General features: G+C 41.5%; 1 non-coding gene across 1 annotated transcript; it reads right to left on the bottom strand.

Moving 5' to 3' along the window:
- Nucleotides 1-21,934: 21,934 nt before the first annotated feature.
- TRNAH-GUG (transfer RNA histidin (anticodon GUG)) lies at nucleotides 21,935-22,006 on the bottom strand. The gene has a single exon. It is a non-coding gene; the product is annotated as a tRNA-His (tRNA).
- Between the last annotated feature and the right edge of the window lie 2,967 nt (nucleotides 22,007-24,973).

The raw sequence follows: 24,973 nt of genomic DNA on the forward strand, positions 1-24,973 counted from the left end.
ACATAGTAGGTCTCAATAAATGTCATTGAACAAATGAATAAAGTGAAATGAGATAACGGACATGGTTTCAGACCACATCACGATTACTGCTCGCTAAAGAGTAAGTCAGCACAGGTCAAGTTGGGTTATTCTCTCGAATTGTCAGAAATTCATACTGAACATTCATTTCCTCTCTTCTATTGTTACTGGCCTCCCTACCATCCTCCCAAATAACTCACAAGTCAAGTTCTATTCTTCTGTCACCACCACGGAGATCTTGGAACAGTAATCTGGGGTCTGAGGAAGGAGCAGGACTCAGAGGAGAGAATGAATGCTTCGGTGGTTTCCTCCCAATTCGAAGTGAAAAAGAAGAATTTCTACGATTCCCCAGACACAGGAGACACTCCGCAGAGGAGACTGCTCAAGGTGTGGGATATAGAGTTAAACTAGACCAAGGGACAAAGCAAAATTAAGGGTGGGACATGGGGCTTATAGATTTTTTTTTTTTTAAGGAACTTTTAAAAATGTTTGTTAAGAAGAGGCTAAAAGTTCACTTACTGCTCTAAGTGGTGTGGTGTCTGGTTACAAATGTTCTAGGACAGGCACTTCTACGTCAAGACCCAGCCCTGCTCGCCCTAGGAGAGCCACATGAAAACCCTCCCTCCCCCGCCCCCCAAGCCATACCTCTCTAACTGGCAGAACATACATGGGAGGTTTTCAAAGAACCCCTGGATGGCTCTGAAGTCCCATCAGGCACTAACTCTCAGAATCTGTTGATAAAGTCTTAATTAAACACTATGAAAAGACCAAAAAGCCTTTAGTTCGAAAGGAATAAAACTCCAGTGCAGTGCATGATAACAGAGATCCCATTTTAGGGCAGGTGGAACCTTCCCAGTGTGCTGAGAAACCACATCATTTGGGGGAACATGATCAGGCTAATTTAAATACCTTTTCCTCTTTTTTTTTCCCACATGCTCAGGCATGTGGGTGGGGAGAAGCATCTTCTATCGCGTGATCACTTCCCATGCAGAACATTTTGGGGGGAAATAAACAGCACTCAGCTTGGTATTGTGCGTGGAGTCCTGAGCATGGAGCAGGATGGTTTGATTTCAGATCTCTCCTCTGTTATTTCTAATTGTTTAACCACAGGCAGTTAGCTTTTTTGAGTCTCAGTTTTTTTAATCTGTAAAGTGAACACACTAGTAATTACCCACTAGCACTCACTAAAAACATGTTAGCTGAATCTGAATAGGGTTCTCAAGGCCAAAAGAAATACAAAAGCTGCAAGTGGAACTTGGGAATGCTTGATTAAATCTAAGGCCTGCAGAAAAAAGTAAATCATAGGATGCCTACCAGCTTGGGATGTTGTGCTGCGATTTCCAAAGGTCATTTCATATCTTCTAGGATACATAAACACAGCATGGCCCACAAGAGCCACAAAATGGTACTTCCATTGACAGTGTCAAGCTCAGTCTTTTGTTTCTACATTTTCAAGAGAATATTAATAAAACTTAGAATATGCTGGTAAAAGCCGCTAAAATGGAGACAACATTGCCAATGATTTGCCAAAGTTAATAGGCCTAGAATCCTATTTGGTCCAAGAGTCTGAGTTTCTACTATTTCCATCTTTATCGAGTTACTGAAGTGTTCACTTCGGTCTACTTGGCACTTACGGTTATCATTAGGAAAACTACCTCTTTGACGTATTCACACAGGCCCTCTCAGAAGTCTAGTGAGGCCCATGCCATGTCCAGGTTTCATAAGAGCTAGACATAATTCTAAAAATGGAGATACACGGGAGCATAATTGGACACCAAAAGGCCAAAAAACTTGTTTGCCTTTTGCCCTCCCCCACCTTTGTTTTCAAATTCATTTCATAGTTGAGCTGATAATTTTACTTCTGGGTACCTCAGCTTCCTCATCTGTAAAATGGGGTTTTTATCTGATAGGTCACTTAAGAGGATTAAATGAATTAGTATATACAAAGCTCTTCAAAGTGTGACTGACACAGAGTGTATGCTAGTAAATGAGGGCTGTTATTCTAATGATCAACATTAATTTTTAAGGGAAGTGGCTTTTATGTAAACGTTTGAGAAGATTTCAAGCATGGTCCTCATTCACTAAAATCTGAAATATTTACAAGTATATAAATACTAGGTCCCCTTTGATCTTGGCCCTCCCAGGCTAAATGTTTCTCTGGAGGCCTTCTCTCATCAGCCTTGTACAGTTCCCCCTACACACTGCCAGGCAAGTCAAATCAAATGGTCGTTCTATTCGTTTTTCATGGCTGAGTAATAAATTACCACAAAGTTAGTGGCTTAAAATAATACACACTTATTATCCCACAGTTTACGTGGGTCGGGACTCTGAGCACGGCTTGCATTGGTCCTCTGCTTAGGAGCCCACAAGGCTGAAATCAAGTTGTCGCCCAGGCAGCATTCTCATGGGAAGGCTTGACCAGGGAACAATCTGCTTCCAAGCTCCTTTAGGCTGTTGACAGAATTCATTTTCTTGCAGTTGTAGGACTGAGGGCCCTAGTTGCTTGCTGGCTGTTGGCTGGAGACTGCCCTCAGCTCCCAAATGCCACCCATAGTTGCTTGCCGTGTGGGCTTTGCCCACATAGCCACTGGCTTCACTAAGCCAGCAAGCAGAGTCTCTGGGGGCATGTTCGCCAGCCAGACGGAGTCTTATAAAACATGACATAATCACATGAATGGCATCCCACCACCTTTACTATATTCTGTTGATGAGAAGACAGTCACAGGCCCTGCCCACACTCAGAGGGAGACAACTACACAAAGCATGAGCGGAGGAGGCCACCTTCGAGGTTTTCCACCACTGCCCCAGAGGGGAAAGGCCGGGCTCAACTTCCGTTTAAATTCCCCAATTCATTTTCTGCTCCGACCACAGAGGTCAGACAAGGTCTTATAGTCTGTTAATTAGAAGGATGAAAGGTAGGGAAGGCAAGGGAAAGTAGAAAGAATGGAGTTTAAGAGGAGGTCAAAGAAGAGACAGCTACTCTCTCCATGTAAACTGTGGAAGTGGTGATGTCAATGTCCAAAAACAGCCCCTTAAATTCCCAGAGTCCCTCCAAGATGGCTTCGGGGAAGGCAATCTGAGTAGGCACCTGAGGTGTTTGAGGTCCAGGCCTAAGTCAGCCATCCTTGGACCTATTGGAGTCATAAGGATGGAAACTGGCCCCTGACCATGAACAAAACTGTTTGCTGTGTGGATTAAAGGGAAGATACTTTTGACCTTCTTTAAATCCATAAAGGATTATTATCAAGACACAATCCAATTATTCTCTATGTCTTCTGAGGGGGAAATGGGGGAAATGGGCTCCAATTTCAGCAAGAAGAAATCTGTATAGACCTAAGGAGAAAAGTCTTAACAGTAATGATGATTAATCGCTGAAACAGGCTATAAAAAGAAGCTATAAAATATCTGTCTCCTGAGTTGGAAAAAAAATAGGCTAGACACCTATCTAGATGGTGGTCCAAAGGCAGTGAAGGAGATGGTCCAGACCTTTCCTTATGCACATGGTAACACCTTAAAAATAAACACTTAGTAATGTCTTAGTCATTTCGGGATGCTATAAACTAGACTGAGTGGTTTATAAAGAACAGAAATTTATTTCTCAGTTTTGGAGGCTTGGAAGCCCAAAGTCAAGGTGTTGGCAGATTTGGTGTCTGGTTAGAGTTTGATTCTTAGTTCTTAGATGGTTACCTTCTCTCTGTGTCCTCACAGGGCTGAAGGGGCAAGAGAGTTTTCTAGGGTTTCTTTTATAAGGGCACTATTCCATTCGTGTGGGCTCCACCTTCATGGCTCCACCTAATCATCTCCCAATGGCCACACCTCCTCACACCATCACTTTGGGGATTAGGTTTCCACATATGAATTTAGAGGGGAACGTTCAGTCTACAGCAGTTAAATAAATCGAAGTCTGTTTGTTGCTATTGATGACCAACCTGATAACAGTATTTTAAAAACTGAGATCTTGGGACCAACTGTGTCAATGTCATCCGAGGTGCTGTTTAAAATGCCAATTCCTAGGTCCATCTAAGGATGTAATGGGTTAAAATCTCTTGTGGTGGGGCCTGGGCATTTGCTTTTTTAACAAGTGCCCCAGGAAGTGTTTATGTACAAATTAAAGTTTGTGAACCACTGTAAATGAAATATAATCTATATCAGAATTTGAATTCCTTCATTCCAATATCCTTATCCCTACACCACCACCCCCAACCCTAAATTTCAAAGGCACAAATACTGTGTCCTCCTTCGAGCAGCCAAAAAGCATCCCATAGCCCCCGGACTTCCATCCCTAAATGCGGTCAAGCAACCAAACTACGTGGACATAGGCAATGCTGCTGCCATGCTGGTTCCCCAGGGAAGTTACGTAATAGGTCTCTGGCACATAACGTGCTTACTAGAGTTACAAACGAACCCTATCTCCACCTCTCCAGGAGACCTGTGTCCTGAGCAAAACCACAAGAATATGTCTGCCGCTCACAGCCCAGGGTAGGGAGCAGGGGCATGCTTGGAAAAGCGTGTGTCGTTTGCTGCACGGAAACTCGGGGTGCACCATCCTACTCAGTGTGCAGCTGTAGTCTGAACTCTGTCTCTACATACTGTACTTGAATTTTGCAGGACCCTATTAGGGTCCCCAGAAGAGCTCTCATATGAAGTCCAAGAAATCTGAGGAAAACGTGGAGCTTACATGATGGACTAATTTCATTTCAATAAAATTCCCATATTACATTCAATGCGCCTGGCTATATTAAGTTTTGTCATAAACACTGGGAATACTTCCAAATTTAGGCTTGCACAATTATTTTTATTGGTGCGTTAACTAAAAATGGTATATGCATAAGTCAGAGTGTACATTTGACTTCATCTGGGGAGCCAAAATGAGCTTTAGTTTGATTTATAGTCATTTTACCCCTGTAAATGAGATACAGGAAATCGGGGTTAGAGTTTCTGATCACAGCATTCCTAAACCCTCCGCGGGTTCCATCCCCAGCTCTGCCATGTATCTAATGAATTTAAATTCCAAATGTCTATCGGCAGCCCACAAAGTCACCAAACAAACAGACTGGCTTACTTTCAGACCCAGAGCCATCCAAACTGGTCAAAAAAAATAGAGGTTTGTTGCACTAAAGTAGACTGGGGAGCTCTTGGTGCTTTGAAAGGTTTTAATTGCGATGGAAAAAATCCTTTCAAAGATTTTTTCCCTTAACATGGGCCCCTTGGAAACTTTTCATAGGGGAACTGTAAAATATTTATACAGCTAGCAGCACTGTTGAAAAAAAAAAAGCAAGCAAGGAAGAAACATAGCGCTGAATGAGAAGCAGACTTGAAGTGAGCCCTGCAGATTCAGGCGATCCAGAAAGGGAGGTTCCTGTGATTTCAACCCCTGGAAAACAGAATTAATCCTTCCCAGCCAGGCCCACAGACAGGGTCGACATTTTGAAATTCTTCATTTTGGAACAAGGGGCCCTACATTCTCATTTTGCACCGCTTCCTGCACAGTATGGGGCTGGCCCTGCTCACAGAACTTTCCCAGGATTGCTGTTTTCAGACATGGCAGTATGGTTGTCCCTTCCCTTCTCTGTTGGCTTCTCTTTTGCCTTCCCTCTTCTGCAGGAACCTACAATTCTGATGCTCCCCTTTGCCTGTCCTTAGTGGCATCAGCTACACTTCCCATCGGTTTGTTTGGCTGGCAGACATTCTGCCTGTACAGCTTCATCACCCCAGGACATAGAAGACAAACAATGCATATCAGAGTCCTAGAAAACATGGCACTGTCCTTGTGAATGGGCCAAATACTGGAGAATTTGAGAGTTGAAAGGAACCGTGGTGATCTCACTACATAGAATAAATTTAGTCCTGGAAAGAGGCAGGAGATTTCCCAAGGCTACTTTGTTTAGTAATATCAGGTTAGGGACATGGCTAGCTCATTCTACAACATCTGTGAAAAGGGGTTAACATGGACAGTTAGAGTCCCCAAACAGCCCCCAAACTCATGCGAACTCCTGCTTCAGTATTTTCTCTAAGCTTTAATCAACAGCGACATTATTAAAGAGAGGGCTGAAAAGAAAATTGCTTTCTCCACAACAACTTCCCAAATATTTTCATTCCCTCCCACACACACTTTATCTTTTACTGGTGAGGATACGTGGTAGTTTAAAAAACAAAAAACCAATAGATGTAAATCGCATGGCCTCTTCGTGGCTCCAGCCTACCATCAATGCTAACAACCCAGTAACCTGTGGAAAGGAGGAGAAGAATCCAAGGGCTCAAAAAACCCACAAAGTAGATAATTAACACCAGAGAAATCAAGATTTGGCTACATTCCTGTAGCTAAAGTACTAAGGGGCAGGATGAGACATGGTCCTGAAGCTTTCTAACAGGTGACAATGGGTTACAGAATTACCACAGTCTCGCCAATCAGAAGGGACCCTCTTGTCTCAAGGCTGACTTAATTGCCATAATTCAATTAACATGCTTCCACTAATTATATAAGCTTTTAAATGACAGTTCAACAGCAGCACCACTGACAGTAAGCCAACTTTTTTCATTTTTAACTTAATTTTAAATTAACTATAAGTAAATTGCATTGATTTCTTTTTCACATCCTGCCTGCAACTGTTTTGCTGTAGAACTAGCACATAATTTTAAAACTCTTGATCTTATGTAAAAGAGGCATTTAATACCACATGAAATAATGGTAGTATACATAAATATAGAGAAGTAAGCTTTTTCTTTCCTCCCTCCCTCCCTCCCTCTCTTCCTTCCTTCCTTCCTCCCTCCCTGCTTCCCTTCCTTTTTCTTCATAGGTGACAGTTCTAACCAGATGTTAAATGAGGTAAGTAGTAGTCACACCAACGGAAAGAACATTTACTTTCCAAATGCTTGACCTAGAAACAGTGTCTTATACATGTCAAGAAATATTTGTTAACTTCATATCAATATTAATTATTGGATGAGATGCTTTGGACATGATAGAAAAAAGTTGAAAAGGCATCAAAGCCCTGGTCCCTGATCTCAAGAGTATAGACATTCCTTCAGGAGATAATACGTAAGTATATGAACATAACAGGTCATTCAAAACCTAGCTGGAATTTAAGATACTAAAGGAATGCATAGCATATAGTATATAATAAAAATATAAAAGGAATGTAATGGATACTAAGAGGAATACATACTATAAGTATAAAAATGGTAAATCAGATTACCTCTTCCACTGAGGAAGATAAGAAGATGGGCTATCAATGATAGTTAGCATATCTACATATGTAGATATGATATGAGATATGAGATCTCTACATATGAGAGTTGCCAAATGTAAATTGCCTGCTACAAACCAGTGGACAGTGGATTTATCACAACTGGAAACATTTCAGCAAAGCAAAGGATGCCATACTAGGATTGGGCAGGTGCTAATTTGCATAGCAGCACAGATTCATTTTTTAAAAAATAATTTTTACTGAAGTATTGTTGATCTACAATGTTGTGTTAGTTTCAGGTGTGCAGCAAAGTGATTCAGATTTTATATATATATATATATTCTTTTTTAGATTCCTTTCCCTTACAGGTTATTACAAAATATTGAGTATAGGTTTAGCACATATTCATTTTGAGATACCTTTAGAGGTGACATCCAACAAAAGTATATATTCTTTGCACCAAACCATACCCAGTTTTTGCATCTTTTCATGATTTTTGATTGAGTAAAAAAAATATACAGATATGTCAGAATTTTTACAGCTATTTAAGACTCTAAAGTCAGTTAATCACAGAAGAATTAGAAGTAATATTTTTTTTCCTGAAGGTTATTTATTCCACTTTTCTACTTAGCACTTCATTTTATTCAGATCAAAATTTTCTCTTATGTGTTTTCAACTTAATAATGTTACAGGAAGTATGAAAAGTATAGGAAAACTCATATTCCCATTAATGTTATCAGATAAACTGGCTGGTGTCAGCTCAGTTAGTTGAAAAATCAAAAGAGACATTTTAAAATTTAGGTAGCTACCATGCTATGCAGGGTTATGACGGCAAAGGAGACCTTGGCCCATGAGGATGGGACTAACCCCTAACCACCTTCAGGTCAGACTAACCATCACTTCCTTGTGGAAACTGTCACTTCCTCCCCACCCAGACATGAGGCCTCTAGGTATTGGCTACTTTTCCCTATAGAACACCGAACACTTGAAATTGATTAATTTCAAGCAATCATTGAGTGTTAGCTCTTCCCAATAGGCCATGATCTCCCTGACGGTCAGTAGAACCTGTTTGCTCACCACCATATTTCCAGTCTGGCATGTATTCTAAAAAGTCTCCTGTAAACATTCTTAGGGAGTAAGAAAAAGAAAGTAAAGCTCCTTCCTAATTCTGCTAAGGTCCATGTATTCATTGTGCACCTTTCAATTGCACCTGATAAACATCCAGCTTGAACTACTTTAAAATTTAAAAGTCAGTAAGGCTTATAGGCCAATAGGTTCTTAAAACCGAAAAAGTATTTGCTAAAATTGAAGGGAGGGGAGGCTGGTAGGCACATTAAGCAATGATGCTCACAGAGTCTCCCAGCCTGGTCTGGAAGCAGCAGAGGCGTTTCCACAGTTCTGGATTCGCAACAACAGTAGTCTTGGTATGGATGGCTTTTATTTTATTTATTAAAGAGCCATAGGGATTCATGGCAGCTCAAATTACCACTCCTATCTCTAACGACTCTTTCCTGAGGAACAAGTATGCCCGAAGAACAATAGCAATTTTACAAATTAATTCAAAGGGTGCTACCAATATAACTACTTTTGATTGATTGACTTAGAAAATAGAAAATAATGCATATATCATGTTTTGTACTTAGAAAATAACGTAGAAAATAGAAAATAACGCACGTATCATGTTTTGTACTTAGAAAATAGAAAATAACGTAGAAAATAGAAAATAACGCACATATCATGTTTTGTACTTAGAAAACAGAAAATAACGTAGGAAATAAAAAATAACGCACGTATCATGTTTTGTACTTAGAAAACAGAAAATAATGTAGAAAATTGAAAATAACGCATGTATCATGTTTTGTACTTAGAAAAGAGAAAATAACGTAGAAAATTGAAAATAACGCATATATCATGTTTTGTTTTGAGGAAGACTGAGAGAGCAGGAGTGGCAATAGGGTTAGGAGCAAAAAGTGTTCTAACTTCATTCTTTCTCTTTTTTTTTTTTTTTTTTTTTTTTTGCGGTACGCGGGCCTCTCACTGTTGTGGCCTCTCCCACTGTGGAGCAGAGGCTCCGGACACGCAGGCTCAGCGGCCTGTGGGATCTTCGCGGATCAGGGCACGAACCCGTGTTCCCTGCATCGGCAGGGGGACTCAACCACTGCGCCACCAGGCAAGCCCTGCTCTAACCTCATTCTTAAGGATGCTTTATTGCTCCTCTACATGAAAGCACAGAGTGGCCAGTAATATCTGATTCTTCTGGGGCCCTGGAACTCCCTACTGTTTTCCTGTGTGCTCATGGTGTTTTCTCACACTGAAGCTACTCGTGTAAATCAATCCTGCTTACACAGAGATGTGTATGATGAGACGGATTTTTTTCTTTATGAGTTATACTTTCAGCCCACATGTGGCTGCACATGAAATATCAAATTTTCCCCCCTTTTTCACTTTGCGTGTCGAGTCAGGCCTCTCCTCTGTTTACACAAGGTCAGAAGAAAAGTTTGAGGAAGGTAAAAGGGTCACTGGGCCCATCATCCCAGCGGTCTATGGTTTTCTCTTGCCATCTCCTCTCATCCATCATTGTCCCCCCCCCAAGGAACTCATCTGTATCCCCTGAGATTTGGTTATTTTTCCTACATAACGCTCCTTTTAGGGAACCTATTTTAAGATCATTAAGTTCTCTGCAAAGCAGTTTTGCCAGAACTTTCCCGTTGATCCCAATTTTCTGTCTACTCAGATTCTGTTTTCTCTTTTGAGGCCGTGCAGGGAATATTCTTTCTGATTGTGGGGAATGGTACAGTAATCTTACACCATATATATTTTTATACTGAAAGTCATAAGATCTTTATTTTGCATTCCTTAACCATGAGCCGTCATCCATTTCCCATCCATCACAAGGGCAACTCAGGCCGGCCTGCTTCTCCACCAGAGAGTTCCTGGGAATTAAGTCCTTCTACCTCTCATTTTGGAATAAATGGGGTTATGCTTGTTTGTTTATTTTGGTATAAACGCTTATAATTTCTAGCATCTCCAACTGTCTAATTCCAGGTATTTCATGCTTCTAACACTGGTGTCACAGCTCTTTTCATTAAAAATAAGCACAGGGTTTGAGAGAGTAGAGAGAGGGCCCAGTTAGGAAACAAGAAATAGAGACACAATTGCCTTAACACTTTGCTGACTTAAGGTGGGATGGAGGGATAGAGGTATTCACTGATTCTGGGGACAAAGAATGTCAGCGTCTTTCATCCCTATATTCTGCAGGACACTGTTTCCAGAAGATGTGAAAAACAGTGCTCCATGGCCAAATAACTTTGGGAAACTACGTGTTCCCAGAACACGTATATTAAGGGCTCTGATGGTTTCCCATTAAACAAACCTATTTAACCTTGTTTAGCTCAGCATCCCCTAAATTTATTTGAGCTTGAAACACTTGTCACAGTTTACCCAGAGGGGACCTGCAGAATGACGTTCCTTGGACTACCCAATTAGAAGACAGAGAAATACAATTCTATTATCTTACAACTGATATGCTCTTGGTAGATATTAAAGACATGAATTTAATTTCTTCTTTTTTATTATTTTTTTAATTTATTATTATTTTTTGCATTACACGGGCCTCTCACTGTTGTGGCCTCTCCCGCTGCAGAGCACAGGCTCCAGTCGCACAGGCTCAGCGGCCATGGCTCACAGGCCCAGCCGCTCCACGGCATGTGGGATCTTCCCGGGCCGGGGCACGAACCCGTGTCCCCTGCATCGGCAGGCGGACTCTCAACCACTGCGCCACCAGGGAAGCCCTAATTTCCTTCTTAAATCATTGCTTCACTGCATCTCTCAGAGACTTGAGCCAAGGGGCTTATTGACTCAGAGGCCGATCTCTGAGGGTAGGTTCTTGGCATCTTGAGTGAGATAATGGGCAGGAGAGACAGGCATTATAGAGAGGGAAAGGATTTTTTAAAATTCCTTTACCTCCACGTTGACCTATCTGGGGGTTAGGTTTGATGGCCTGGGTAGAATTTTACCTAAGGGACATCTAGGTAGGAAGAAGAGGTGGAGAAGGGAAGTCCACTCTTCCAGGTCTGCCAGCATTGGGGGGATAATTAGAGAGAGAGGATGAAGGGTGAACTGATCAGGTCTGTTCCAATTTCCTCTCATGAGCCTTTGGACTAGAGATGAGGGAGAAGACTGGGTAAATATGGAGGGCTCACGTCCCTGATCCCTACCTAGGAGACACGGTGTTTAGTCTGTGGTGTGGACAGGCAGAGTATCTGAAATGAATTTTATTGCTCTGCTCTAGGTTTTTGAATGACATAGATGACCCACCAATTCCCATAGTACTCAGATGAACTGAGACTCAGTGAGTCTTCCATGGGGCCAGATAGGTCACGTGGCAGAGGTTTAAAGGGATCCTTAGCGCCCGAGAGAGCCAGGTTGTGGCTGAGTCAGCCAGGAAGGGCCACGAGAACCTGACCAAGGTGAAAGGAGCCAGAACACAAGGTTCGCCACCATTGCCTTCAGCACGTGCCCCAGCAGGAATAGAGGGAAAAACAGGGATGCTGTGTGGTCTATGACCCCCTCCCTGAACCCCCAAAATATCACATGAGCCCTGCGACCTGCCCCAACCATGCACCTGAGGCCACCGTGTAGAGAATTTGGGGGAAAGGGGCAGAAATAATGAAGACTGAGCTTTAGCTATAGGGAATATTTACATCTGGGGATTGGACTAAAATTTAAACTGAATTGGGCAGTTAGTTATTTCCTGCCTTTCTACCCATAGGGTGGGGCTTATAAGAAAGGCCAGATTGATAATAAGCAATATAAAGAGACTACATTTTCTTTGCACATCTGGATTTTAGTGTGATTGAAATTTCAGATATTGCTACATGCTTTTTCTGTGCATATATTCACAAAAGCTTATCTCAGGGCACCTAATCCCCAGTTTTACGTCAAACTGCAGGATTGCCATAACGTGTCAAAAGCTTATTGTGTGGAACCGTAATATTGGTTTGCTTGGCTGTCCGTCTTATTGCACCATGAGCTACTTCACTGCAGAGGCCTTATTTCATTCATTTTCCCCCAACACATAGAATAACACCTTAATAGAACAGATATTCAATGAGTGTTAGTTGAAATGAATGAATGAGTGAAAGAATGAAAGAAAAATGCTCAGCCTCTGCATCTCAGTTTGTTTCTCTACAGGGGGGAATCTCACCTGTGTATTCCTTTCTTTTAATTGAAGTATAGTTGATTTACAATGTTGTGTTAATTTCTGCTGTACAGCAAAGGGATTCAGTTATACATATATATATACATTTTTTATATTCTTTTCCATTATGGTTTATCACAGTATATTGAATATAGTTCCCTGTACTATACAGTAGCCTCTATGTTCATAGCAGCACTACTCACAATAGCCAAGACATGGAAGCAACCTAAATGTCCACTGACAGATAAATGGATAAAGAAGATGTGGTACATATACACAATGGAATACTACTGAGCCATAAAAAAGAACAAAATAATGCCATTTGCAGCAACATGAATGGACTTAGAGATTATCATACTAAGTGAAGACAGACAAAGACAAATACCATATGATCACTTATATCTGGAATCTAAATACAACATAAATGAACCTATCTATAAAACAGAAACAGACTCATAGACATAGAGAACAGACTTGTGGTTGCAGGAGGTGGGGTGTGGGAGAGGGGTGGATTGGGAGTTTGGGGTTAGCAGATGCAAACTATTATATACAAAATGGGTAAACCTGGGTATCCTGTATGATAACAGGAAGAAAAATGAGCTTCCTTGGAGAGTTTGGTAGCAGCCATGTTTCTGTATAGGCACAACATCCTTTCTTCTTTTCTTTATCTCTTTCATCTGTTTTCAACGGCTTACTTTCTTTTCCCTTTGCTTTTCTTCCCTGGGAATGCTTTGGAAATGAAGGTGATACTGGCTGGGAGGATGGAGGAGTGGTCTTGTCTGGGAGTGTTCCCAAATCCTCCTGAACTGTGACTCAGGAAGAATTTTAAATTTATATGACCAAAAAAAAATTTATATGACAATTTTGGGCTTAAAGGAAAAAGAGAGTCTTCTGTTCATAGTATGATAACCTTGCTAATCTCTAAATGACTTTCCTGTCGCTGCCTTCATCTTGTACCCTCCCCTCCTCTACCACCATAATCTCTGTAAGTCAGATACAGGCTGCATGTCTTGTTTATATGGCTTCTGTACCTCCTCTGTGTTCCCACGAGGCTTTATGGTGACACGTTCTGATGGAGTGTAATCAAATTTATGCCTATTTTTTCCTTTAGATTGCAAGCTCATTCAGAGCTTGCTTTGTCTTCATTATTGCATCTCCATGTTTTACAGTATGGGCATTTAGTATATGTTTGCTAAGTGATTAAACTAGATAGCTTATGATTCCTTAAAAGCAGGAAAAAGAAAAACTTACTTTCCAATGCGTATAGACCTTTCTATTTCCCGGCTGCTTCATCAAGCCTAGCAGATGTCATAGACTGTCCACCCTTGCCCTCACCACTCCTCTAGCTGAAAAGATGCTTGCGTATTTCAGGGAGTGCCCAGGAGGAAAATTAGAATTAAGTCCATTTTTATCTTTTTGCTTGACTGCTTTTATATGTGCCCTGTCCTGGGAGCCTCCTAGAGTTCCTAAAGATGCAGAACTCCCAAGTTGCTAAATGGCGCTGGGCTCCCTTCAAGACTCCCTGCATTAGAGCTGGGCTGACACCCAAGAAAGATGGGAACAAGGTTCCCTCATTTCTGCTTATGCCCTTCCCACAAAAACCGGAAGAGATGAGTGTATTGGTAGCTTTCTCTGTAAGAATCCTTGACCCCTTTTGGGTCTCAGTGCCAAAGGGAAGCTTCCTCTAGACTCCCAACTAGGGACTAAAGATCTATGTGTACTGGTATCATACCTGTGGCTTTCCTTTTCAGAATCTTATCATGCTGCATTACAAGAGCCAGTTGACTTATCTGTTTCTTCCATTATCTCGAAAGCTCCATGAAGACAAAGATACTGTCTATTTTGTATACTCTTACCATCTGTTTACCTATCATTATATCTGGCATATAATAATAGTAATAATTTAGCAATTATGATAATAATAATAGTTACAGGGAATACTGTACTTTTTCTGAACCAGACAGTCTTCTAAGTGCTTTACCTATACTAGATCATTCGCGCCTCACAACAACCCTTTGAGGGAGATACATATGGATAAGCGGAGGCACAAAGAAGCTTAGTAACTTGTCGAAGGTCACCTCGCAAGTAAAGGGTAGAATTGGAATTTCAACATATGAATCTGCTTCCACAGCTCATGTGCTTTACCACCAGACCACTCCAGGACACTCACTCGATTACACGGTACTGTACTCTACGTTGAAACTCTGGGTAATGGGCTCATTTGTGGAAGCAAATGTAGTCAGACTGGCCTGAGGACACCACTTGCAGGGCCCTGAGGGGACTCCCAGCATCTCAGGGAGCACAGAGTTTATGAAAGGAGCAGGGAGTGTGAACAGGACGTAGGAGTGTAGAAGAGTGGATGGTTCAAGAACCTGGAGGAAAGTCAGGGGCACAATTAGAGGCTCATATAAGTGGGGGGTTTGAAGGAGACAGAGTTAGGGCTAAAGGAGATTTTTGAATAAATTTCTACGTTAGGCAGTCTCTAGAATTCCCATACCACCTCTTCTAGAAAACCTTCAGTAAGGATCTACATTATGTTTTAAATTCGGCTTTCTTTAAGGGAGACCCCTCACAAAAGCTGGGAGTCTTACTACATGGAGTTCCAGAATTGACTCAGCTTTTATAAGCAGTCTGTGAGGTGTGTGAGTTCATTGCTATAGCCTCAACCTTGTCTTTGCATCTCTTGGGGGAAGAACGAGGAGAAATGGTGATGGTTGGCACTTGAAACCAGCTGTATTTAGGATTTCTGAACAAGTTCACTCTTGTTTTGGAGTTTGGGATACATGTATTCACGAAACTGCGAAAGGGAAAGAGGGGAGGAAAGGATGAGATGGTGCGGAAATAAGAATAAGAGAAAGTGAGGGAGGATGTAGGAAAACCCGCGTCTTTGATTTGTATTGTGTGATTTCTGAAACTGCTCCAGCCTCGATAAATCTACAGGATTTATGTGGCTTCATTAATCACATTTTCTTTTGAAATGGAATTTTTTGCCTCGGAGCCTTTGAGCGTTGACGTTCAAATACAACATATTCTTTTAAAATCACCTCTGGATAAAGGCAACACTGTTGGGGTAATTCCCCCAGATTGTAGGCGGAATCTGTTTGGTCCTCAGATCTTGATGATAATATGCTGAAAATAGAACTTCCCTTCAGAGAACAGAAGAATTCTGGTATGATTAGGATCCCAGTTGCAGACACCCTGAGCCAGGAGTCCGTGGAGAGAGAAAAAAAAAAAGAAAGAAAGAAAGAAAAAAAAAAAGCCCCTTGTCTTTGATGAATAACAACAAGCAGCGCCATCTAGTGGCAACTCATGTTTATCTTGGAGTCGGCTTGACCTTGACCTCCCCGCCTAGCTCTTTGCTCATTATCGAACAAGCTGGAGAACAGAAGTTCATCTTTCCAGTGGCAACGTGATCTGAAATCTGATGGAAGGGCTTAGGTGAAGACACGAGAGTGTTAAAATTGCTGCCGACCAGAGGTTGCATCCAAGGCATGTTTTTTGGTTTGTTTTTGGAGGGGTTGACTTTTGAATGCTGGTAAGTCCACAAAAGCGACAGAGAACAAAATTTGTGTTCTCTGGAATCCTTCCCTTCACTGTCTTCATCCCCGGGAGTCACACCAGATATGCATCACCTTATCTAACCCTCATATTCCCCCTGTTTTGCTAATCAACCGAAGCACAAAGTGGTCAGGTGCAAAGTCAAGCTGTCAGAGCAGCAGAGGTGGGATTTGAATCCCCGTCTGCCTAGAAAAGCTTTCGCTCTGATTCAGCTTTTGTGGGAATTTTCCTCCGCCAGTCAGTTCCCTGGAAGGCCCACGTTTCCAGGCCTTTGCCACGGATCTTCAGCCTTTCGGGGTGATGTGACTGAGATAAGTCACAACACCGTAGAACAGGCAGGGGCACCGGAAAGGTGTCTCACGCTTCCTCTCGGCTGAGCTATCGAGAGCAGAAACAGCCCACACGTCGTCTCTCAGGGCTCGGATCCTGTGGGTGAGGTTGCTGCAGCTGATGGTGGATACGTGCTCTCTCGCTGCAAGTCACCACCAGCTGCCACTCCTGGGGACACTGCCACTCCAATGAGCTAGGCCACCTCCTGCCTCCACTGTGGGGATGGCAGCCACACCTCCAGCCATCGTTTCTGCCCCACACTGCTCCCTTAAAGTGAATTCCATCCGTTCGGATGTGGTTCTAAGAAACCACTTTCTATGCATTAGTGTATTTTTATTGCACAAAACCAAACTTTACCTTCTTTATAATTAGGGACTAGATAGATGTTGATTTTGAAATAATGAAGTACTCGTTTGATTACCAATTTACTTGAGGCTTTTCAACGGATGACTTGATCAGAAAAATAAATGTTAATTTGTTTTATTTATGAAAGCTCACTAAAGTATGGACTAGAACATAGTGGAATATAAACTCTCTTCAATTCAACAGGTTAATGATGGAGATTAAGAAAACAGGTCTGGCCTACTCTAGGCTCTCTTAGAGAGCAAGAGAGAGGCATTCAGCTAAAGCCATAAGCTTATGGTAATAAAGCAAGCATATGTAGCTCTGAATTTTTAATTTAGCTACTCCATTACAGTTACACAGGTAAAATGTGTTACTTGAGCAAACTCTGTAGGCCACTGCAGCTACACCAACATAAGGGACATAAAGTAATAGGTTATACAGAGAATTAAGACTTCCTCTTGCTATTTTAGTTGATGCCTAAGAAAAGACGACAAAGGAGGTTTCCTGACTTTTCAATAAGCAAATTATTTTACAATTTGAACAAACAAATCTAAGCGATAACAACGTCCTTGATTGGTGAGAGCTACAGCGGCCAAAGCCATGCGATCAAAACAAGGATTCTGTTATACTCTAATGTTTCATCCATAATGTTAAAAAGTTGTCAGGGAGTCTAGTTTGTGAATGACTTACTTCTGCCCTGAAATCCTTTATAGTTGACATTTTGGAGAGACATTTTCTGAAGGATTAGATCAGAGTCACTCTGATTTTCCATCAGCAGGTATTGGCTTTGGTATAAAAGGCAGGCAACGTGAGCATGGAAGTAACAATGGGGTCTGTTGAGATATCTGTAAAATGCTTTTTAAAAAACTAAAAGCACGTATTGTCTCGAAGTTAATATAATTAAAAATTAGAATTAATTTCCTCTGATAACTCAGGCTTTAACATTTCTGAAAACCAACTTGATATGGGTTTTAGAACTAAAACTCAATTTTTTTCAACATCAGCAAGAAGTAAAGATAGGAAACCCAATGTCAACAAACTCTCTGTTGATGAAAACAACCCCTGATTTTTATGACCCTCGGTCCTGGCGACCATGTAAAGAGGGGTGAACCAGGATGGCAAACTTGAATAAAGATCTGGTCACTTAGTGGACTCTGACTTGTGCTACCCCTGGTTTAGAGTCTACACCATCACTTTTTAAAATGTCTGAAACCATGGCGAGGACCCTGTTTCTTAATGGAAATCTCACTCTAGAGGTTCTACCCATGGCGGCCGGGTGGAGGAGGAGGACACCATGTGGCCCTGAATGAATAAGAATAAATATTATTTGTTGCAACCCTACTAGGTGCCAGTGTTGCATTTGTATTACGAGCCTCAGTACTAAGTGTTTTTTGTTTATTTGTTTGTACATTCCTCTTTTAATTCTTGCATTAACTCCCTCCTCTTTATTTATGTGAATCTGAAAGCTTAGGTAACTTGCCCAAGTTCAAGTAGATTTTTGCCTGCAGAGTCAGAAGACTTTGTGCTCTCTCCTGGCCAGGCTGGGAAAGTAGTCACCAAGGGCAAGAAAGCACCCGCACCCTTTGGGTGACACAGAGCAGGGAGAACGTGACGTGCTCGCTTGCTCAAGCAGTTCCTCCGACTATGTCCCTAAGCTCCAAGTTGAGTCCACAAAACTGTCATATTCTGAAACCCTCCACCATCCGCCCCCCAACTGCTTTTCTTGTTTCACAAGGTAATAGAGATGTTAATAGTTTGGGAACTGAACTCATGGCTCTGTGGAAATAGACAGCCACCAAATGGTGGGTCTAGGAATGCAGTGGGAAAATAGTGAGGTGGTCCCAGGGCTGGCAATTCCCTCACTTTGGGACTGGCCTTAAGACAAGGCAAGGGCACTCTCTGCGCTACATGACTCTGTCCCCATGGACATCACTGATTGGCCCAGTAATGGACACCTGACCCAAACCAAGCCAATCAGATCTCTCCCCAGAATTTTTTGAATAGTACTTAAGGGGCTTTCCTGCAGGCAGCAATGCTGTAAACGTTAAGATCAGGAATTGCTGCTGGTTGCCATGTTTCCTGCCATGTAGAAGTTAGTTTGAAAATGTAAGGCCAGACACTATCAAAATCTTAGAGGAAAACATAGGCAGACCACTCTACCACATAAATCACAGCAAGATCCTTTTTGACCCACCTCCTAGAGAAATGGAAATAAAAACAAAAAGAAACAAATGGGACCTAATGAAACTTCAAAGTTTTTGCACAGCAAAGGAAACCATAAACAACATGAAAAGACAACCCTCAGAATGGGAGAAGATACTTGCAAATGAAGCAACTGACAAAGGATTAATCTCCAGAATTTACAAGCTGCTCATGCAGCTCAATATCAAAAAAACAAACAACCCAATCCAAAAATGGGCAGAAGACATAAATAGACATTTCTCCAAAGAAGATACACAGATTGCCAACAAACACATGAAAGGATGCTCAACGTCACTAATCGTTAGAGAAATGCAAATCAAAACTACAATGAGGTATCACCTCACACTGGTCAGAATGGCCATCATCAAAAAATCTACAAACAATAAATGCTGGAGAGGGTGTGGAGGAAAGGGAACCCTCTTGCACTGTTGGTGGGAATGTAAATTGATACAGCCACTATGGAGAACAGTATGGAGGTTCCTTAAAAAACTAAAACTAGAACTACCATACAACCCAGCAATCCCACTACTGGGTATATACCCTGAGAAAACCATAATTCAAAAAGAGTCATGTACCACAGTGTTCATTGCAGCTCTATTTACAATAGCCAGGACATGGAAGCAACCTAAGTGTCCATCGACAGATGAATGGATAAAGAAGATGTGGCACATATATACAATGGAATATTACTCAGCCATAAAAAGAAACGAAATTGAGTTATTTGTAGTGATGTGGATGGACCTAGAATCTGTCATACAGAGTGAAGTAAGTCAGAAAGAGAAAAACAAATACCGCATGCTAACACATATATATGGAATCTAAAAAAAAAAGGTTCTGAAGAACCTAGGGGCAGGACAGGAATAAAGATGCAGACGTAGAGAATGGACTTGAGGACACGGGGATGGGGAAGGGTAAGCTGAGACGAAGTGAGAGAGTGGCATGGACATATATGCACTACCAAATGTAAAATAGATAGCTAGTGGGAAGCAGCCGCATAGCACAGGGAGATCAGCTCGGTGTTTTGTGACCACCTAGAGGGGTGGGACAGGGAGGGTGGGAGGGAGGGAGGGAGACGCAAGAGGGAAGAGATATGGGGGCACATGTATAACTGATTCACTTTGTTATAAAGCAGAAACTAACACTCCATTGTAAAGCAATTATACTCCAATAAGGATGTTTAAAAAAAAAAAGTAAAACGTAATACCAACCTAGCAGATGTCCATCTCAAGTGGCCCACCGTTTTCCCTACTTTGTAATGCGTTCGGTTTTAGTTTGCCTGGTGAATCTTATATCAAAATGTGTGAAAATCGCAACGTTGTCCTTTTGGGATAAACAAAGGAAAGAAATAAAAGTAACATTGAAGGGGAAAAAAAAAAGAAGTTAGTTTGAGAGAATAAAGACAACATTCAGAAAGAAATGTGGGATGAGATGGAGAGAGTGTGTCCTGATCATCTTTAATAACCTGGTTCCTGTTGTTTCTGAAGGCCCCTTGTACCTGTGCCTGGATCTATGCCTCTCTTTAAATCAGTACATGTTGTGTTTCTGTCACTCGCAACCACTGGATTCTGGCTGACACAACCTCCTTCCTCAAATGATTAATTCATTGCATTTTCAGTCTCCTAACAGAATACAAAAAGCCTTGGGTTGGGCTTATTTTTTAAGCTGTTTTAAATTAAAGAACAATTGCAGTTCAGCTGTCTTCTTAGAAGCATTATTAGTACCAGCCAGCTGAGGAGGTCTTGCAGACTTGAGGCAGAGGCCAGGCGAGGCCCTTTGGAGATAGGAAGGCAGAATTTGTGAGAAATACGAGGCTGAGGGGTGGGATGGGGAGGTTTAGAGAATAAACCACAGGAAGAAGAGACCTCAGAGTGGAAAATGGTTTTGGAAGTGAGTCGTGGAAGAAACAATAAATAGACATATATATATATATATATATATATTTTTACTTCATGACAGTCTGAGGCCAATCTTTCTGAGCCCCTAATCAAATAGAAATGGCTCTTTTTTTTTTTTTTTTTGGAAGAGAGGGGCGATATTCATTGCAATTTTTCTAGAATATTATTTCTAAGAATTCACTGACTCTGGAATTTCTAAGAATTCACTGACTCTGGTCCTACCCTCAGCATATATTTTTCTTTGAAATTGTTTTTAGTGTTACATAAATGACAAACATGAGCTTTTGCTCAGTCATCCATAAAATAGGGCCTACAGGCCTTAAGCACCTTCTAGTGATCCTTCCTTTAAAACATGGCGGACTATAATTTTAGAGCAGTAAACCTCATTATAACATACTTATATTTGACATTTTCAGGCTGTATTGTTCATGTTTTTCAGTCCTGGAGAAAGGCCCATTAAAGCTGTGTTCCTCACATTAGTTCAACATTTAGCCATTTATAACACAAACCCCAGTCTTTTGGAAAATGTCAATTAAAAAGTTCCACCGTATATGGACATTATTTATTGCTTGAGCCCCATTGTCTACTTATAATATGCCCTTTATCAGACCCAAATGCCCACTTCATAGAATTTCGTTTTGAGCAACAACTGACTTCTTACATTATCCAATGAGGCAGGAAAGTTAAATTACAGCCAGTTCATATCATAGAAACAAAACGTTTCCTGCAATTACTGATAAGGGACAGTTCATTTTCTCTCTGTCATCCTGAAAAAAACCTCCTAACAACAATTCATGCCTGGTTAAACAGGATTTCCACATCTCCCGCTGACATCTTTCCAAATAATTCAGGGTTGTTATTACTGTACAGCCCTGGCAAGGCTCAAAAGCAAGCAGACTTGACGAGTCTGCTCAAAGCAGAGCTTAAGTAGTTGTAATTAATAATAATTACATGTCCACTACACTCCAGTTTTATCATATTATCCGTCAAGGCAAATAAAATAACCCACATACAACACGCTTGCAACAGGATTCGGGCATTAATGAAGCCACTCTGCATATGTCATCTCTCTAAAGTTTAAAATATTTGTAGCAGTTTCTGTTTTATTGATTTTTATTATTCTATGCCTGGTTGCAAAATGTTGGATGGGCTACAGCTTGGGACCTGCGCTATTCTCTTCCAAAAGCCTTCTCCTCTCCTGCCGTGACTCGGATTCGAACCGAGGTTGCTGCGGCCACAACGCAGAGTACTAACCACTATACGATCACGGCGAGCTACAGGGGAGCTGAGTGCCAGGAGTCCTTTAAGAGTCACTGTGATATTAAAATCTGTGGAAATACTGCCATCTATTGCCTAAAGATGTACATTTTCTTACTATTGGCAAAGAGGAGCAGTGTTTCAGTAATCTCCAGTTATTTAAAGGAACAATAACAAAGTGTCTGAACATGAAACTAATATTGTCTCCTTGGCTGACGGGCGCAATTGTATTACGTAAGATTCACTGGAGTCACCGTCAGGAAACGATAATCTAAGTAACAAGGCTGAGAGAACCCAGCCTGTTCACTCAAGCTTCCTACTTTTAACCAATAATGAATATAGATTTCCCACCCCGAACTGCCACCACCAATTACGCTGCATTAAATGACACATGAACCTGAGCCTCTTTTGTGGTTTCTCCACTGCTAGCCTTATTTCCATGTGCTTAGGCAGCAGAGACATAAAAAATATGGCAAGAACAAAATGGACTGAGGACTGGAGAGAATCAGGGAGGCTTGTTCTGCCCTATTAGAGGAAGCCGGGGTGAGCACACCCTGACTGAGGAAAGGCCTTCTTTCAAATCCATTGGTCCCTAAAGGTTTTTTTTCTTTCTGGAATATTTGTCTTAAGACAGAGTAATGTCAAAAAAAAAAAAAAAAAAAAAGCTTTCTGATAATGTTAGCAACCCACCACACAAAGAAACTGGAATGCTCCATGCTAAATAAGTTTCAAGGAGACATTTTAAAGAAATTTCCTTGTTATAAAAAAATTAAAGTTGTCTGGACAAGCTATCCCCCAAGGTTTGAAAACCTTAAAAGGAAACACACAGAAAAACCTCTTTCTAATCACTGGATTGTAATCGGGTGTCTCCTTTAAGCCTTCTGAATGGAGAGGCCCTGGGAGCAGCTGGGGCTAGTTGGCACTGTGTATGGGATGGCAAGAACCGAATCCATCTGTTGGGTGGCTGCCAAGAGCTCCAGTGCTTCTGGAAGGAGGATATTTCTGCAGATAAAAGCTTCAGACACAAATGGTCACTCCCTCCCTCACTCCCTCCCCTCTGATCATCTATGGCCCCTTCTCTATCTTCCTTCAAACTCTCACAAATCCATTTTTCTTCCATGGTCACAAAGAAAACTATTGCCCTGAGTTCCTGAGCAAGCCTTATACATTCTGGGCAGGAAGCAAGGCAGTGCCCTATGGCCTGAACAGGAATGCAGGTGGGGGAATTTGCTAAGAGGTCAGTCCGTGGCAAGAAGGCAAAGCAAGTCTCCTGGCTGGCAAAGGGGAGGTTCCCGAAGCACCATCATTCGTGTACCACTGTCATAATTTTTGCTATGGGTGCATACCAATTGAACAATAAGGGAAATCTCTCTCTTAAAAAAAAAAAATCAACTCACAGAGTACAAATTGTGGAAACAGACTTCTAGAGTCTAATTTTGGCTCTGTCACTAAGTGGGGGAACTTGGGCTGCTTCTTGAACCTTTGTGCCTTGGTTTTCTCATCTGTAAAGTGGAGATAATAATGGTAACTACTTCATAGAATTCTTCTGAGGACTGAATAGGTGATGACATGCCAAAAACTTTAAGTAGACCTGTCACATGGTAAGCACTGTAGAAATGACAGTTATATTATTTTGTACCATTCCATAAATTGAAAAACACCATATCATGTTCCCTAAATAGAGATCACTATGAAATAAACTATGAAAACAGAATTAAATTCTAGCCAGATATTCTGAGCCCAAGTTTTGCTCTCAGTTAAAAAGGAAGGTGGGCAACAGTAGGAGAGATGTTAAAAAACATATCAGCCTCTGATCAAGGCTTCTCTTCGACTCATCTGAATAACTGGAAGAGATTTGAAAAGGGAATAACTTTCTCTTCCCAGGATGCAATATTATGAAATGTCACAGTCATTACCACCCCTGAGATTACCTCACACATTGCATCTGTCAGGCTAGGTTATGCTATGTGACAACCCCCAAATCCCAGTGGCTTCGAATAAGGAAAGTTTTCCCTTGCTTTTGTTCCATGTTCACTGCAGGGCCCTGCTCTGCGTCTCCTCACTCAGGGACCCAGGCTAAGGGAACAGCTACTTCCATGAACATTTTTTCATTGCTTTACAAATGGAAAGAGAGCTCTGGAGTGTCTGGAACCAGCAACTAAAAGCTCTTCTCAAAACTCATTGTCTAGAATGGGTCACGTGACTCTGCCCTGCTACTAAAGCGCCAAGAAGAGCACTGGGCCATGTGCCTGGAAGGCAGAGTTGGAAATCTTAGGTGAACAGCGTTCATGACTTCCAGCCATGGCACTAGTGGAAACGCCAGCTTGGAGAAGTCTGGGAGGCTGTATGCCTAAAGGCAGACATGACTGTGGATCAGGACCTCCGAACACGGGAGAGATTCCCAGCTTCTGGGTTCACCAGGTAGGGCTTTTCTTTGGCATCTGTATGGGCTTCCCGTTTAGTTGATGATGTCAGTCATCTTGTGGTGGACTCTGAAATATTCCTGCCTATTAAAGGGGAATATGGGCTTCTGAACAGTTACCGGGCTTTTCTCCTGACCATCACTGTCTTCTTAGGGATATACATTAAGATTTCTTCTACAAGCACCAGTACGTACAACCCACTTCAAAGGGGTAAATTGATGGAATCAAAACATGGTTTCTGATGGCATTTCCAACTTCTTTGCAATCTACCAGGTGATTATTTTTTCTGACTTTATTATGTCAACACTGATGTTATTATCACTCTCCCGCTAATATATCACTCACAAAGACTTGTTGGGGACCAGCTATAGCCCAGTCATTTTTCTGGATCTTAAGGATTCAACAGAGAATAGGAGAGACATGTATCATTATTTCATGCAGTTTTGTTTAGTGAGACAGATACAGGTGAATAACAGATGAATAACCAGATGGAATATATGAGGTGATGTCATGGAAAGGAATACATATACACCTATATGGCTTAAAGTTAGTTTTCAA

This window comes from Aethalodelphis obliquidens, unplaced genomic scaffold, assembly GCF_003676395.1.
Source record: "Aethalodelphis obliquidens isolate GAN/ISIS:26980383/991018 unplaced genomic scaffold, ASM367639v1 scaffold7, whole genome shotgun sequence".
NCBI lineage: Eukaryota > Metazoa > Chordata > Mammalia > Artiodactyla > Delphinidae > Aethalodelphis > Aethalodelphis obliquidens.